Consider the following 15588-nt stretch of genomic DNA (forward strand, 5'->3'; position numbering starts at 1 on the left):
TCTAAAAAAAAAAAAAAAAAAGAAAGAAAGAAAGACACCAGCCACCAGCCTGGGCTAGGTATTCTCTGTGGCTCAGAGGACAGTATTCCATGAGTCACTGTTAGCACCTGTGCTTGGAGTCTCCAGGTTCTCCTTCTGAATCTTCTGAAGCCACTGGTAATGGACAAAGAAAATGCCTCTGCCAGTGATCATGGAAGAACAAATTGTTCCCTTAGCTTTGTCATATTGGCTGCCACAAAGAACGGATCACAACCAAGGGAGCGTGTGTGAAGGTCTGCGGTTATTTCAGCACACAGGAAAGATGCTTGAGGAACATGTCTCATGTCTGCACTTGGTACTCCAGCCTTAAGAAGAGACTAAAAAGCCCTCTGGTAAAATCCTAGTGAAGGGCTCAGTGTTCCATCTGTGTGTTTGAAAGACTCTTGAATAATGCCAAGTAGACCCAAGATTAATATCACAATGCCAGAGACCACTCAAGAGGAACTGAGCAAAAAGGACTCAGTATTGCTGGCACAGCCTGTACAGAGTGAGCTGGGTGCTGGCTGATGTGAGTTACGCGAAGTGCTGGGCACTGGGAGCTGGGTACTGATGTGGGTCAATGTAGACATGCTCACATGTGTTAACTGTCCTCTCTGAGTGCCTGCTAGGAGTGCATTTCTATCTTCCTTTGTAAATGGCTTGAAACAGCACTCACGGACTCATGGTTCTTTCTTTAGCCTTGTTATGGTGGCTGGCATAAAGAACAGATCACAACCAAGGGAGTCTGTGCTGTTCTGTGGTTATTTTAGCATGCAGGAAAGATGCTTGACAAACCCGCCCAACTTCTGCAATGAGAGCACTTCTGGTAAATGTCTTAATGAACAGTTTGCTAAATGAGAGGAGGGAAATGAAGTCAGAGATTGCAATTAAATGGCTACTGGGAAATTTTACATGCTTAAAGCCTAGCCTTTTAGTTCCTACAGTACATTCTTGAATTTCCAAAGTCTTCCAGTACCAGTTAGAGCTCTCGTCGATTTGTCATAGACCTGACCATCAAAATATTGTAGTGAATACTGCCAAGAAGAATGAAATAAGTTTGGGGGCAGGGCACATGACTTCCATCATGGGTTATCTGAACTCGTTTGGGGAGTCTTACCAAACTGACCATTTCCTCAAAACCCATGACTTTAGCAGGTGACCTGTGGGGCAGGGAAAATAGATCCTCATCCAAAGAAGCTATGACCATTGCACAGCCAGTTAACAAGTCACTTTTGTAGTGATAGGCAAGTTCACACTGTGAAAAAGTCAAGCAGAGAATTGGCTCCAGGGTGTGCAACCTGACACATGCATGATCTTGTATAAAAACTCACCCTTTCTATGTCCCAGGGGTTTTGTGAGAAGGAAGTAAGCTGATATGCTCCAAGGACTACTGCAGCATTCTGATACATGGAAGCATCACTACCAAACTGTTGTTCTCCTGTAAATCACAGTAGCCCTTTGAATTTATCATGTATCATTCCTATCCACCACTGTAAGAAATGTATCATGTCTTCCATGACCCTAGAAATGCAAGGTCATGCAGTGTTCTTGTGATAGTTCATAGAATGGGAAGAGTTGGAGCCCCATGAACAAATAACCAGCAGAATAACCATATGAGGTCTCCACCATGCAACGGGGGAGACTAACTCATCTAGACATCTTACGCATCATGTAAAACATTCCATTCCAGAAATGGGTTATGGCTTATTGAATCATTGATCAAAGAGGTCCCATAAGTCCCCCAAACACCACAGGTTATTACTAAGCCTATTGGTTGTTCTCCATAACGCGATTGTAAAGCCCTGTTGATAAACATACAATAGTTCATTGTGTCACTTGATATGGAGAAATTCATACAGTGCCCATGTTAAAACTTCACCCTATGGACTACTTATAAGCTAGCATTCATGGAGTTATAAAGTACTTTGAATGCTACAGGAGGAGAAAAGCAATCATTAATTTCACTAAGCTACAAACACTGTGCTCTACAACAGAGACATGTCTCCGAGACATACTGGTGCAGTTTTGGCACAAGTATTACAGGAGCAGCCAGTAACTTTGTAGGAGTGGATTTAAGGGCTATGTCACAAGATGGAACCTACATGTGACACCGATAAAGTAGTCAAGAACCTAAAAACTAGTTAGATCACAGGCTTAAGGGGAAACTTAGTACTAAGCTCATTCTGCTAAATGAACATAAGAACAAAATGGCCACTAATGATGTATTTCTATACCCAAGAACAGAACTTTATTCAAACCTCATCAAAGAAGCTTCTTAGAAAAGATGGTAATTAACAAGGAGTTCCACATCTGGACATGTGCAAAGATGGAGAGACTTGAAGTATTCGGCCCTAAATGGGATGTCTTTATCAAAGTTCTCACCTCAAGGCTCCAGGATTATGTGAAAGGGCAGGAAGAAGAAGTATAAGAGCAAGAGGTAAGGGAGGACTTGAAGGGAACAGTCTTCCAGACACAACAGGGCTGATGCACACACGAACTCACAGAGACTGTGACAACATACACTTGATACCTGCACTGTTCAAACCAGACAGAAGCCCAGCACTGACAGGGGAAGTGCACACAAAGTCCCTCCCTTAACCAAGGAGCTATTTGTAGATGGTACCTGCTGAGAAATGGGCAATCAGTTTTCTCCAGTGTAGTAGTACTGCTGAGTGTGTTAATCACACTCCAGTGAAGGCCAGTGCCCAGGAGTAGCTAGTGAATACAAAACAAGCTCCATTTTTTTGGTGGGACTTTTATTGTGTTTTATTATTTTCTTGTTCTATTTATGTTTTTAAACTTTGTCTGTTTTGATTTTCAACTTTTTGATTTTATTGTTTGTTTTTTCTTTTTTTAAGAGGGAGGAACAGAAAGAACATGCAGTTGGTAGGTGGGGACATGGGAAGGCTCTGGTAGACGTTGGGGGAAGGAAAAGAAAGAAAAGGAAATTTAAAAAAAAAGAAAAATGGCAGTGAATTCAAATAGACCTTTATTCTCCTGATTGCTTTGCAAAAGGAACACGCTTGAATGCCTTTGATTCAAGCTTACTCGGAAGTCTCAAGGCCACAGATTTTAAAAGACAGTTCTCAAAGATGACATCTGAATGTTGAGTGTGTGCATAATGGAGTAAAGTCACTCTAAGAAACTCAGTGACTTCTACTCACATATAAGAGAAAGACTTGTAAGAAGCATTTTCCCATTAATAATAGAAACTGGTTACTATTTTTAAGTTACTGTTAAATATTAAAACATTAAAAAAACACCAAAAAGTGAAGAAAAAAATTAATATAGTCGCTGCTTGTGTGTGTGCCATGGGGGTCAGTGAAGATGTGTCTTTTCCAAAACATAACCCATTACTGGCATGAAAAGCACTCCCATCCTTTCTAGAGAATTCCTCACACTAGCTTTGTCAGACATGTTAACATGCACAGTACAGCAGAATCAATGTTCTAGAATGTTCTAGATGCTTCTGCTGTACAATAGAACATTCCACCATACCCAAAGTCAAGTAGCTTTATTTCTTCCTTCTTTCTGTCTGTCTGTCTTCTTCCTTCCTTCCTTCCTTGCTTCCTCCCTCCCTCCCTCCCCCCCTCTCTCCCTCCCTTCCTTCCTTCCTTTCTTTTCTCCTCTTTCTTTTTTCTTTTTTACTTTATTTACACAGTTCAGGTATGTTGGTGTTGATCTCTGGAGAACAGAGACCTAGCAGTACAGCTCCCTCCTTCTATTACCACTGAATACATCTCTGCTAAGTATTTATTTTCTCTGATGATATTAAGTTGTTACTAATGGTTTGTTAACACAGGCAAAAAAGAATGAAATATTTGTAAACTGTCTTTTTGGAAATATCCAGAGAGAATTTTCTGGGAGTCAAAAAAGTGTCATGCTTCACAGGTGAGCAAAAATGTAGGTTTTTAAAACTAGATGTTCTAGTTATGTACCAGAAAAAGCATGCTCATGCTAATTTTTTCATAAGCCATCCCATTTCTGGTATGTGGGGCTTCATGTATACGAGGCAAACATCACCATGTACGCGAATGCTATTTCTCCAGCTGGGACATGACATTCAAGATATATTTCAAAGTACTGCACACATGAAATGCACACATGTAAATAAGATGGACACCTACATGTTTAGGAAGAGGCATGACCTTTGATCTGAGAATGTAATGACATAAAAGCTCTGTTTTATCTACATCTCCAGAGGACAGGGGGGCGGGGGGATGATACATCTCAGATGGCCTCTGGAAAGCTGAGAAAGTACCAGGTTGGAAAGAAACCACTGGGTGAAGTTTGGACACATTTCTTCACATTTTGGGGCTAGTCACTGTCCTCTTTGAATAACTAGTGAGAACTGCTGAACAGACTGCAGAAATGCAGATGAGCTTCACAGAGACACATGTTCCCAAGACCCTCTGGAGTTCTGGCACCACTGTGTGCTCCCAGTTCTGTCAAGCCATAATCTGAAACCTGGAGGATGTGTTTACCCAGAGTGGTTCTATCAGCACTTTCAGAAACTTAGCGCCCAAACCAGTTGGGCTTCCTGCCCAGCTGGCCTACTTTTGCTTAAAGGATCATGTCTGGAGTCTTCCTGAGCTTACAGAGAGTTTAGCATAATCTATTTTTTCAAAAACCCCACCGTATGGCAACACAGGTGCTACTCGAGTCCCATCTAGACAGTTATTTACATCAAGTAAACAGTTGGAGGTTATAATTATAATCAAATGTGTATTTCCCCTCCTCAGACAACTACTTCCTTATTAAGGATAGCATAGTTTCTTTATGATGATTAAAAGCAAAACTTACTTTCAAAATGCCACTGGAACATACAACTATTTTTTCCCATGAAAGACAAAAGTGCTCAGATCAACACTTAACTTAAAAATCAGGACAAATCCTGTATATTTAGTTTGCAAAAAAGAAAACTATAAATTTAAATACATTAAAATATGTAAAAATTAAATACATTTAAATAATCATTTGGGGGAATGTATGTGTGTGTGTGCGTGTATGTACATGCATGTACTAAAAGTGTGTTAGTGTGTTCATGTGCAGGTGGGTGTCCCAGTGTTTTGGTGACCGTGGAGGTCAGAGGTCAGTCTTGGGTGTTGTTTTTTGGTCACTGTTCACCGTATTTCCTTGGAGGGCTTGGTGTCTCATTAGCCTGTGGATCTTATCATCCCAGCTACTCTGGATAGCCAAAAAGTCTCAGCGGGCAATCATCCTAAAGCCTGCACACCTGCATTTTTACAAGGATTTTGAAGATCAAATTCAGGTCCACCTGCTTGAGAAGTAAGCACATTATGAATGGAGCCATCTTCCTAACTTCACCATTTTGTTTCTTATGAGCTAGCCTCAGACACTGAAATAATTTAGAAATGATTAGTTATTTACTTGTTTACCTAACTCACGCTTCATATGCATCTGACCTTCTGCTCTGTGACCTTTTTCACACACACAGAATACTTGACTAACACATCTTATCTTATGGAACTTTCATATTAACACAAGCGAGAACATAATTGTGATTAAATCTTGTCATGTTTTCCATCTCTCTACAGTTCCCTTTACATTCTGAGAAGCAAATCAGAGATGTCCCAATGCTTCTATTTCTTAACACCCAATGAAATAGTTTGTTAATAAGACTCTGGAAATCCTAGGATCCTCAGGTACTTCTTAAGTACTACCTTGGAGAAGCCTCAACATTTGTCTTTCTGACAGGAATGGCCTTGTGCACCAGAGTGAGGCCACCTTTCAGGTTCCAAATCACCTCATTGTTAGTGCCTTTGGTGCCCTTTCTTGTCTAAGATCTCAGGGTATATGAAGACATGCATCACTTGTCTGAATCTGTATGTTTCTTGAAGTCTGTATTGAAGGTCACATCCCATGAGGCCACAGGTGCATAAGAGGGGTCAGAAGACAGCACAATCTGTACTTGTCAGGGTGCCTGGAAGAATAGACTGATAGAATGAATATGTTCCTCCTAGGTTTAGCTGTCTTATAGGAAGAACAGGTGGAGGTAGAAGTGGGATGAGCTTTCCATGTAGTCTGACAACTTCCTCCCACCTCTCTCTCTCTATTTCTCTCTCTCCCTCTCTCCCTCTCTCTCCTCTCTCTCCCTTTCGCTCACTCGCTTTTGAGGACTCCTATAATAAGACATAGATCTACCCATAGTTGAGGCTATTCCACAAATGTTTACAAGGGATATAGCATAAAGGGAAGACTCCATAAAAGCCTATTGCATGTCATTGATGATACAGGATATGGAAATCGCAAGTGGTACTGTTCTCTATCTTGACTGTGCTAGTGCCAGTTTAGGGCCACAGATTTGTCAAAAGTTATCAGCCAGTGTGTCGTACTGTATATAAACTATACCCCAGGGTATTCTTATAAGGTCTTTAGAAGACCACAGGCTCTGATGACCTCATGAGCTCCCTGGGGAATGTTCTTCTTGGCTTCTGCAGGGCACTAAAGCATACCTCCATCCCCATCTAGGACTGGCCTTTGTCTCCACAGTATGAAGAAGACTGGCCTGCAGAGCCAGCCCAACTTTTAAAAGCATTTAACAGATATTGTACTATCAGTAGAATATTTTTAAATGCTATATAATAGTTATAAATCTCTAGGACAAAGGAGCAATTTAAAAAATCAGACAGCCTCAAAAGAAAACCCTAAAATCTAAAAGTTAATTATATACTTTTACTCTAGTGCCTTCAGGATAAAAAATGGTACATACATACATACATACATACACACACACACACACACACACACACACACACACACAAAGAAGTGGTTTTAGAAAGTACAGTTGAGGGCTGGTGTATACTGCAGTGCTAGAGAGTCTACATAGCATGTGTGTAGACCTGGTTTGATTGCCAATATTAAAAGAAAGAAAGACAAGAGTGGAGGGAGAGAGGAAGGGAGGGAAGGAAGGAGGGAATGAAGAAGAAAAGAAGAGAAGTGAGAAGGGCAGGGGAGAAAGGGATGATTCAAATGGCAGAAAAAATGGAGCAGAGGAAGAAAGGAAGGGAGAGAGGAAAGGAAGAAAAAAATCATTTTATAGTTTCCTCTTTGATCTGAATTATGGGTTCAGAACAAAGGATACCAGAAGAAATCACAGAAAATTTATACAATGTGCTACATTTAGTAAATATTTTCAACAAAGACTATTATATTTTATTCTAAGGCTTCCAAGACTTTGATGAATAACAGCTCTCACTCCTAATACTCTGTTTGAGCATGTACATAGTCACGTGCTTAAGTGCACACATGTGGCTATGCATTTGGAGACCAGAGGTCAATGTTGGAGCATTCCTTCATCACACTCCACCTGACTTTTATCTGGTATCTCACTAAATCTGGATCTCACCAACCTGACTAGACTAGCACAGAGATCCTCCTGTCTCCACCTCTCTACCCTTGGGATTACAAGTATGTGCTGCCACACCTGGCTCTTTACATGAGAGCTGAAGTTGCAGACTCCAGTGTTTATGCTTGCATGGCCAGCCCTTACCAACTGAGCCCCCTCCCTTGTCCTCTTTTAATATTTGAAATATGATATTGAAATTTCTTCTCCCTCAGAAAGAAAAGGGGCCTTAAGATCTGCAGTGCACGAATACTCCTCTTCCTTCATGCAAGCATGGTGAAGACACAGGACTAGGTCTGCCAGCTATCAGAGTGCTGCTTCCAACTGACCAAAGGCCCTGTTTTCCAGATGAACATCTAACAAGAGTGTAATTAAAATGTGGAGGAAGGAAAATTTTTACTTTTCTCAGCTTCTACAAGTCAGTTTGTCTGAAGGTTTATGCCACTATTTCAGCTCTTCATGAGTCGCTTCTTAGCCTAATAAAAAGCTCTATTCACTGAAAGCAATTACAATAGATTTGCTGCTCTGCCAAATCAGTCATGCTGTTAAAATCTACCTTCCAAATATTACAGGATTCTCATTAAGCCATTGATGGCAATTTTAACTGAATGATGCAACTCTGTACTGATTTCATTATTTTCTGCTAACATATTATTCAGGTGATAAAATTAAATATACAGAGCAAAAATAAACAATACCTCTCCCACAGGCTTATCCAAATGGGGGAATAATAAAAAGCAGAAGACATAACCTTAGAAATAATTTTGCCATTGGGTGGATTTCCCAGGCATCTCCACATGGGCATACAAAGACACAGGTATAGGCATATGTAATGAGAATTCCCTAAGGGTTCTGAAATCTTTTGACACACATGTCCTCCAAAACCACAGTTTTCCAGAGTTAGTGAGAAGTTGGGTCCAGTGTGCATTAGACATCAGTGATGGCTACTTTTGATGGTCACTGCTTACTGAGTGAACCCCCTCATGGATTTCCCTATACATTTTGAATAAGTAGACATCTGTGAAGAAGAACACTTCTTGTGTTCGCAAAAGGATACCATGCACACTGCCTCTCCAAGGCTGTGTCTGGTGAGTCTGCCGAAAGTCTCTATGGACTGAGACATAACATAGTGTAGAATAAGGAAGGAGATCCCAGTACTTCCTGTAAGTGGAATCTGCTTTGGATCACATCACCTTCGGGAATCTTAAGTTCTCAGAGTCACCAACGTAAAGAAGATTGGCCAAGTGGTACTGAACCTCTCAGATGAGATCAGAAAGCTGGAATCTTTGCTAAAGGCTGGGAATATGGTTACTCTCCAAGAGAGGAGTCAACGTCATGAAGCTAGTTTCTCAAAGGTGAATAAGAATTCATTAAGTGAGTGAATGTCCTCACTGCAGGCCATGATGTTACAGAGGCCCTAGGGAACTGGATGGCTCTGGAATTCTTAAGCACAGTAGGTGAAAGAGTGGGTGTGCATGAAAGATCAGAGATGACATTGAACACTATGTGGTTGTAAGTGTGGTCACAGGAAGTGGGGCATGGATTGTTGGCTGAATCTGGATGCTGGAAGAGAGACAAATGATGCTATTTGTGTGGAATTTGTACTCCTTGAGGAAAGCACAGGGCACAGGACTACACTAAGGCTGAGAAGAACATGGATCTCTCATGGACTCCTGTCAACAAAGAGATTTAGCAATTGTGAAGCCAGTAAAGGATCTCAGAAGAAACATATATTCCAGGTAGCTGATAGGCATAGAATTTGTGCTTTGTGGTCAGAAAAGTGAGCAGAAGCCATGGTATTGTGTTTTATGAACACAGTCCACATTGTCCTTCACTACCCATTAGAACCCCAGTCTCATGCTTCTTAGATGATGACATTCTTAGAGATGGATGTTTGCACCCAAAAGACTGCTACTCATAAAGATAGACAAAAATACAAGGCTATTTTTAAACAAAACTGTGCCACACTGTTTCTATAACTTAAAGAATAATATTTTTGTACTTTCACAGAAATTGGGAAATATTTTTAAACCAGCCAGAAAGATAATAGTCTGTTTTTTTGAAATCAGGTTTCACTGTGTAGTATTGGCAGGCATTTAATTTGCTCTGTAGAGCATGTTGAATTCTCTTGAATTCACAGAGATCTGCATCTCTCTAACTCCAGAGTTCTAGAATTAAGGGTGTGACCCACCATAACTAGCTTTCACAGTGGATATTTGAAGGAAGCACGAACCACCCAGCTTTCTGGAATTTTAAGTCATGGTACCAAGGAAGAGCCTTCAGGTCCTGAGGATGTTTAGAGTAAAAAATGACTGATATGACTTTAATTCATTATAATCTGGCCAAATCTTGTATTATTTGGGCAGAAGAATAGAATTTCTCTAGCACAAAGGGAGCTACACATAATGAATCCAAGTTTTAGAGTATAGGAAAGAAAGATTTCATCCTCTGCAGGATTAGCTTAGCACATTTGTACCTATGGATCCTAAAGATTTCTTAACTTGTTTTGCTTCCCAAATACAAAGCCTTTGCATTTGTGTTATATTGATGGAATTCTAGAATTCTGAGAAAGGAACCTAACACTGAGGTAAATAATGTTATAGTGGTGTAGGAAGGCCTCTCTGAATTACTGAAAGTTAGCTCTGTCCATGACACTGTAGGCACTTGCTGGGTGTCTTAGTCCATTTGATATTGCTGTGATCACAAAATGCCTTAACCTGAATCATTTATGTAAAAATATTTTTTTTCTATGATTCTGGGGGTGGGGTGGAAAGTTCTAGAACAGATACTGGCATCTGCTTGGTACTGACAAACGCATTCATGATGCAGCTTCATAGCAGAGGACAAGACAGGAGGTACATCATAGAGCTCTCTTCTAGAACAAAGCCATTATCAAAGTAACCCATGAATAAGCGAAACCACTAGGCAATGAGTGGATTAGAATAGATGAAGCCCTTCCCATACACTTTTCCCAAGGTACTAACTCCAAATACAATCAACCTATGCATGCAGAGACTAAGCTTCATCGTGGACAATAGTCTGTGGCTATATCTGGTCATTCAACTGAGGCTTGGTCTCCTGAACTTTGAAGGCAAAACCCTGTAGACACCTGGTGGAGTTCTGAAAGGAGGAAGATTGACAGTGACTTCACAGACAGGCAGCCTACACTTTACCAAAAGTCATAGCCTCATGAAAACAGCTCTCTGGATCCCATGAATGATACAGAAAAGAACCATCAGCAGGTGGATATCTACCTGCAAAAGGCTTTGTATTTGAAAAGCAGAACAACTCATGGAAACCTTCGGGCTCGGCAGGCAAAGATGTGTTAAGCTGCACTGATATCTGCTGCATCATCCTGCAGAGGATGAGACCTTTCTGTCCCTTACTCTAAAACTTGCTTTATCATGCATAGCCCTCTTTCTATTAGAGAAATTCTATTCTTCTGCCCAGATAATTCTAGGTTTAGCCAGATTGTGATCAGTAAAAGTGACAGTATTTTTGAGCAGAAACTTTAAGCAAACCATCCCAGGAGCCTGTGGACCCTGCCTTCCATGCGGGTAGAGATGCCACCTCTTCTAGAAGACTACAGCAAGGAGAAAAAAGAGAATTCAGACTATTATCGTGACAGAAGCCAAATGTGAGCAAGAAACGCAACCATGCCAAAATCTGCAGGGATTTGGGGAGTATTTGTTATAATAACATAGCCTTGCTGGTTCTTAAAATACTTGTGTGTGATATTTCTGATCATTTGTAAAATTTATAAGATAATTCCAACCCAAGTGGAGCCTAGAGCTACTGGTAATTCCAAAAAGGCCCTTCTAGCTTCCTGTACCATTCTCCTTCCCTACAAAAGCATCACTTGGGACTTTTCTCCTGCTAAGTACAGAGGCAGCAAGCTCTGCTCAGCCCCAGAGCTTCAGACAGAATGAATGTCCTCAGCCTACTCCTCCTCCTAGAGCAAAGAACAAAGACAGGCAAGTAAATATTATGGTTATGTGTTTATTTTTAATTCCACAAAGTTCATGTGTATGTAAATCACAGAGGGCTTTGGGCTTCTGGGCAAGCTGCCAGGGAGGTTCTTTGGGGCCTAAATGTGGGTATATTGTCCTAACATCACTTCACGTGGAACACTTGGCAATTATAATGCCACAGCCTCAAGAAAAAGTCCTGATCTGCTTCTATTAAGAAATTATTAAAAATACTGGTAAAGCAGAGATTGTGGTAGATTATCCTGAGAGGAACAGAGTAATTAGGGGCCATTGATGCAAAACTGAAATAAAAATTGCTTATGCAAACATAGGCACCAGTCACAGACTCCAAGTCAGAAACTCTGCTGGCTACCCTTAAAGAAATCCATAGCAACTCCTCAGTTCTGACGTAACTGTTTGTATGGGACATTTCATTTCTGTCTCAGATAACTGTTCTGTTTTGTTGTGTTTGTATTGTAACACATGATCTGCTGTACCAATTATAATACATAAATTTTATGTTTAGTATAAAAGTATGTACATAAGCATACTTCTGAAAGAGAAAAATTGTGGCCATTGTAAGTAAATAATATTTTTCTATATTAGGGACAAATATCAACTTCAGAACAAATCACTGGGAGCTAGAAAGATGGCTCCATGCTTAGGAATGTGCATTGCTCTTACAGAGGATATTAGTTCAGTTCCAAGAACTCATAGTGGGTGACTCAAAACCACCTGAAACTCCAGCTTCATGAAATCGAATCCCCTCTTCAGGCCTCTGCAGCTGTTGCATTCATGTTGTGCACACCTCCATATAGACATGCATACATATAAACACATAAATAAGAAATCTTGAAAATATTAAAAACATAATAAATCCTCATCTAATAATGTGCTTTTCTTAATGTGACGATACTGTTTTGCTGTATGTCAGAGGTAATAAGTTTGTGTAATTTGGCTCTGTAAAAGAGAAAAATTTTACAATATGACTTCTTTCTACTGGGCTCAGCCACGAGATATGTCTGTGTCCAAGAGAGACACAATGGGTTCATTTAAGCTGAGTGTGGATCCTAGAGAAAGAACCCAAGGATCCAGACAGTTCCTCATATGTGGTTTATAGTCAAAGCAATTTGGCAGAAACCTTTCCCATAGTAATCAGTTTTCAAATTCATTACAGAATGAAATGGGGCAAAAGGCCACAAGATACCTCAGTGAAAAGCCATAAGCTAGAGAGAAAGGACTTGGATGCCAAAAGTCTTGTGGCTCTGCATGCAAAAAGTCAGCTGTAGGGAACACAAGGGGAGAAGCAGTTGTATTGTCAAACACGAACATCCAGGATCGGGATGTAAAGGCTGAACACCAGTTGGCATCAGCTGCATGACCACTTGAAGACAAATTCAACAGTAGCCACAAGGAAGGGACAACTTAAGTTTTCTTTCTTCAGAACAAGGGACATCTGTTGTATCAGTGACAGCAAAAAGAGCAAGATGGGCAAGTTCAGAAACTAAAAAAAAATTAGTGTCTTGTTAGAAATATGTGGAAATCCAATCTATTTGCTCATACTACAAACCAGGGGCACCTTGCTTACTGGTTTCCATAGACACATCCCTACTTGCAGCATGTGCCCATACCCAAGGGAAACCCGTGTGTAATACTCAGACTGTAATCTAGATTAGTAACTTTCCAAGATCTGTTAGATTGTAGTAGGGCCACTTCACTCTTGCCACCCAGCTTATATCCTGCCGTAGGCTTAATAGAAGATGCCTACCAAATAACCACAGATCCTCTCCTCTCAGAGAGTAGATCTGGAGGATGTAGAATACTCCCTAGCTTAGGTCATAGACCAAAGCCAAGCCATATAGTGTTTAAGAATTAAAATGAGGAAGCCGAGATGTCTCTGTTCTTGGTCTTCCATTTATACTATTCTGGGTGTGACACCTTAAGTCTTTCTTTTAGGTGATGAATTTCCCTGTTGGTTTTTCAATAGTAGTGGTGGCTTGGGGTGGTTACCATCGGGAAGTTTGCACCCTCCAACACTTACGTCCACATGCCTTAGCCAGAGTGTCTGGTCTGTCACTCCCATGCTATCCATATGGACAAGACCTTTTGTTCTCTCAGGGTATTTTCATTGCATCAGAGGGAGGTAGAGATCTTATTACAAGAGTAAGAAATTGGAACTTGTTGGTCACACTGGGTACTGCCTGCTCTCTTCATTGCAAGTACTGCGCAAAGGTCATGGTCAGTCACGACCTCCATTATTTTTGACATATCTACTCGGGCAATTTCCTTCCCTGGCCATCGCATTAGAGACATATAGGCCTATAAGGACATGTTAGATGAAATAGATTTCTGTTTTGTCTTATATAGAAAAGACCTCAGGATCAATACAGGAAAAGCACAGACTCGCTAGAGTTTTTCTGTGCATACTTATCCCATTTGCTAATGAAAGGGCTGAACGGTCTTTGTTTTTCTAGGTCTGAGGTAGCTGTGAAAGGAGGGAGGAAGTTCTTGGCAGATAACATCACAAGACAGAAGAGGTGCATTTCTTCCCATGGTTCTGGGAAGTAATAATTCAGAAAGAGAAATTTCCCGAAATACCAGTGATGAGACTGAGCACGGTGCCTCTCTCAGAACAGCTGTGACGGCTCTGATAACATCCCAGTCCTTAAGCCTTCCATCACCCAGGCTGAGCCGCTCACAAGGTGGGGATTACTGGCAAAATGTAATTGCAGAGAGGAGCAAATGTGCAAAAAGATTGCTTATCAGCTGGAGAGGGCCACTCCAGTCGTGTGCGGAGGGATTGTCATTGCATCCTCAAAATGACTTTCAGGGAGAAGCAACTACCCTTTTAAAGGGCGAACATAAACCTTCAGAGACAGTTAGAACAAATACCTTTTTTTCTAAGCTCTACCTCTGTGGTGGTTGGAGATGAGATTGGATGCATCCTGACCTAAGTCTGTCCACCAGAAATTTCTTCAGTCCATCTGGACAGAACAGATATGGGATTCTCTGCCTCCTAGGCACATAGATACTGGACAACTGGCACTGTCTTTAAGAGGAAAGTAAAACTTTCCCAAACACTTGTCAGGGTGGACAGGTTCTAATGCATTCTTTCTCTTTCATATGGAGAGAGAAAAGACAGGAACCCGGGCAGCAACAGGGGATGGATGTAGAAAGTGAATCCAGTGTAATTCCAGGAAGTAACTGCATCTGGAAATGTGAAAGCATCTGGTTTGGAGGTGCGAGTCTGTAGGTGCTTCATGTCTACATGACATAAAGCACTTCAGTCCTGCTAATGACCATGCCATGCTGTAATCCCTTCCTATGCATGTGGAGCTCAGTGTCCTCCTACCTATGACTAGAACAAAGGGAATGAGGATGATTAGGTGTCACCCCCAAGTTATGTTATAGACTATGGCTTTCACGGTGATGTCATTCTCCTTCCTCACCATTGTATACTTAAAAAAAAAAAAAAAAGAGGGGCATGGTGTGAGACGGCCACAGAGAGGGCCTAGTGTCAACTAGCCAAGTAAGACTCTGGATCACAGCTCATGTGGGCTAACAGCATGTGGAGCCTGTGGACGGACCAACCAGGAGGAATTGATTTCTTCAGACAATCACAAGAAGGAACTTAGCTGTGATGCCCCAGTAGAATGGGGGCTGCCTACAACCAGTCTACAATCTTCACAACAGCCTTCTGAGAGGCCCAGAGAGAAAGAACCCCACTGAATCCCACCTGGATCCCTTGTCATGAGAACAGTAAGAAAATAAAGGCATCTATGCACACACAACCATATGTGTGTACAGCAATTCTTTTCTTTATCCACCTTGTTATTTAACAGATTGTTACTAACACCTAACTTCCTATCACAGAATTTAAGCAACAGAACATGCAGGAGAGGAGTGAGGACTACTGAAGACTACCCAATGACTCCACATCTTCCCTTAGGCAAGTGCTGGGTGTCTCTTCATTGCACACAGGATGACTGTCTCCTGTTATAAGAGAATATGGCTTTCACTTATTTATGGGTTAAATACAGTGTTCAAAGATGTGTACTGGTACCAGGTAGATAAAGGCTGGCATCTGTCAGTGAGTTTTATGTGCCAATTTGGCTAGGCTTTAATATCCACTTCATAAATCAAGCACCAACTTAGATGATGTAGTGAAAGTGTTTTACAGATGTGATAAATACCTATTGTATTTAAAATTTTTAAACGTGGTCAACTACAGTACTT

At 41.0% G+C, this 15588-nt stretch overlaps 1 protein-coding gene and 1 long non-coding RNA gene across 3 annotated transcripts in view; one reads left to right on the forward strand and one right to left on the reverse strand.

The window, feature by feature from the left end:
- Window positions 1-15588, reverse strand: part of Adcy2 (adenylate cyclase 2) — a 395840-nt gene that overhangs the window by 230402 nt on the left and 149850 nt on the right. The window lies entirely within an intron of this gene.
- Window positions 3633-7890, forward strand: LOC116083596. The gene is made up of 3 exons (XR_004115788.1): window positions 3633-3684; window positions 3821-3909; window positions 7600-7890. It is a non-coding gene; the product is annotated as an uncharacterized LOC116083596 (long non-coding RNA).

This window comes from Mastomys coucha, unplaced genomic scaffold (assembly GCF_008632895.1).
Source record: "Mastomys coucha isolate ucsf_1 unplaced genomic scaffold, UCSF_Mcou_1 pScaffold8, whole genome shotgun sequence".
Lineage (NCBI taxonomy): Eukaryota > Metazoa > Chordata > Mammalia > Rodentia > Muridae > Mastomys > Mastomys coucha.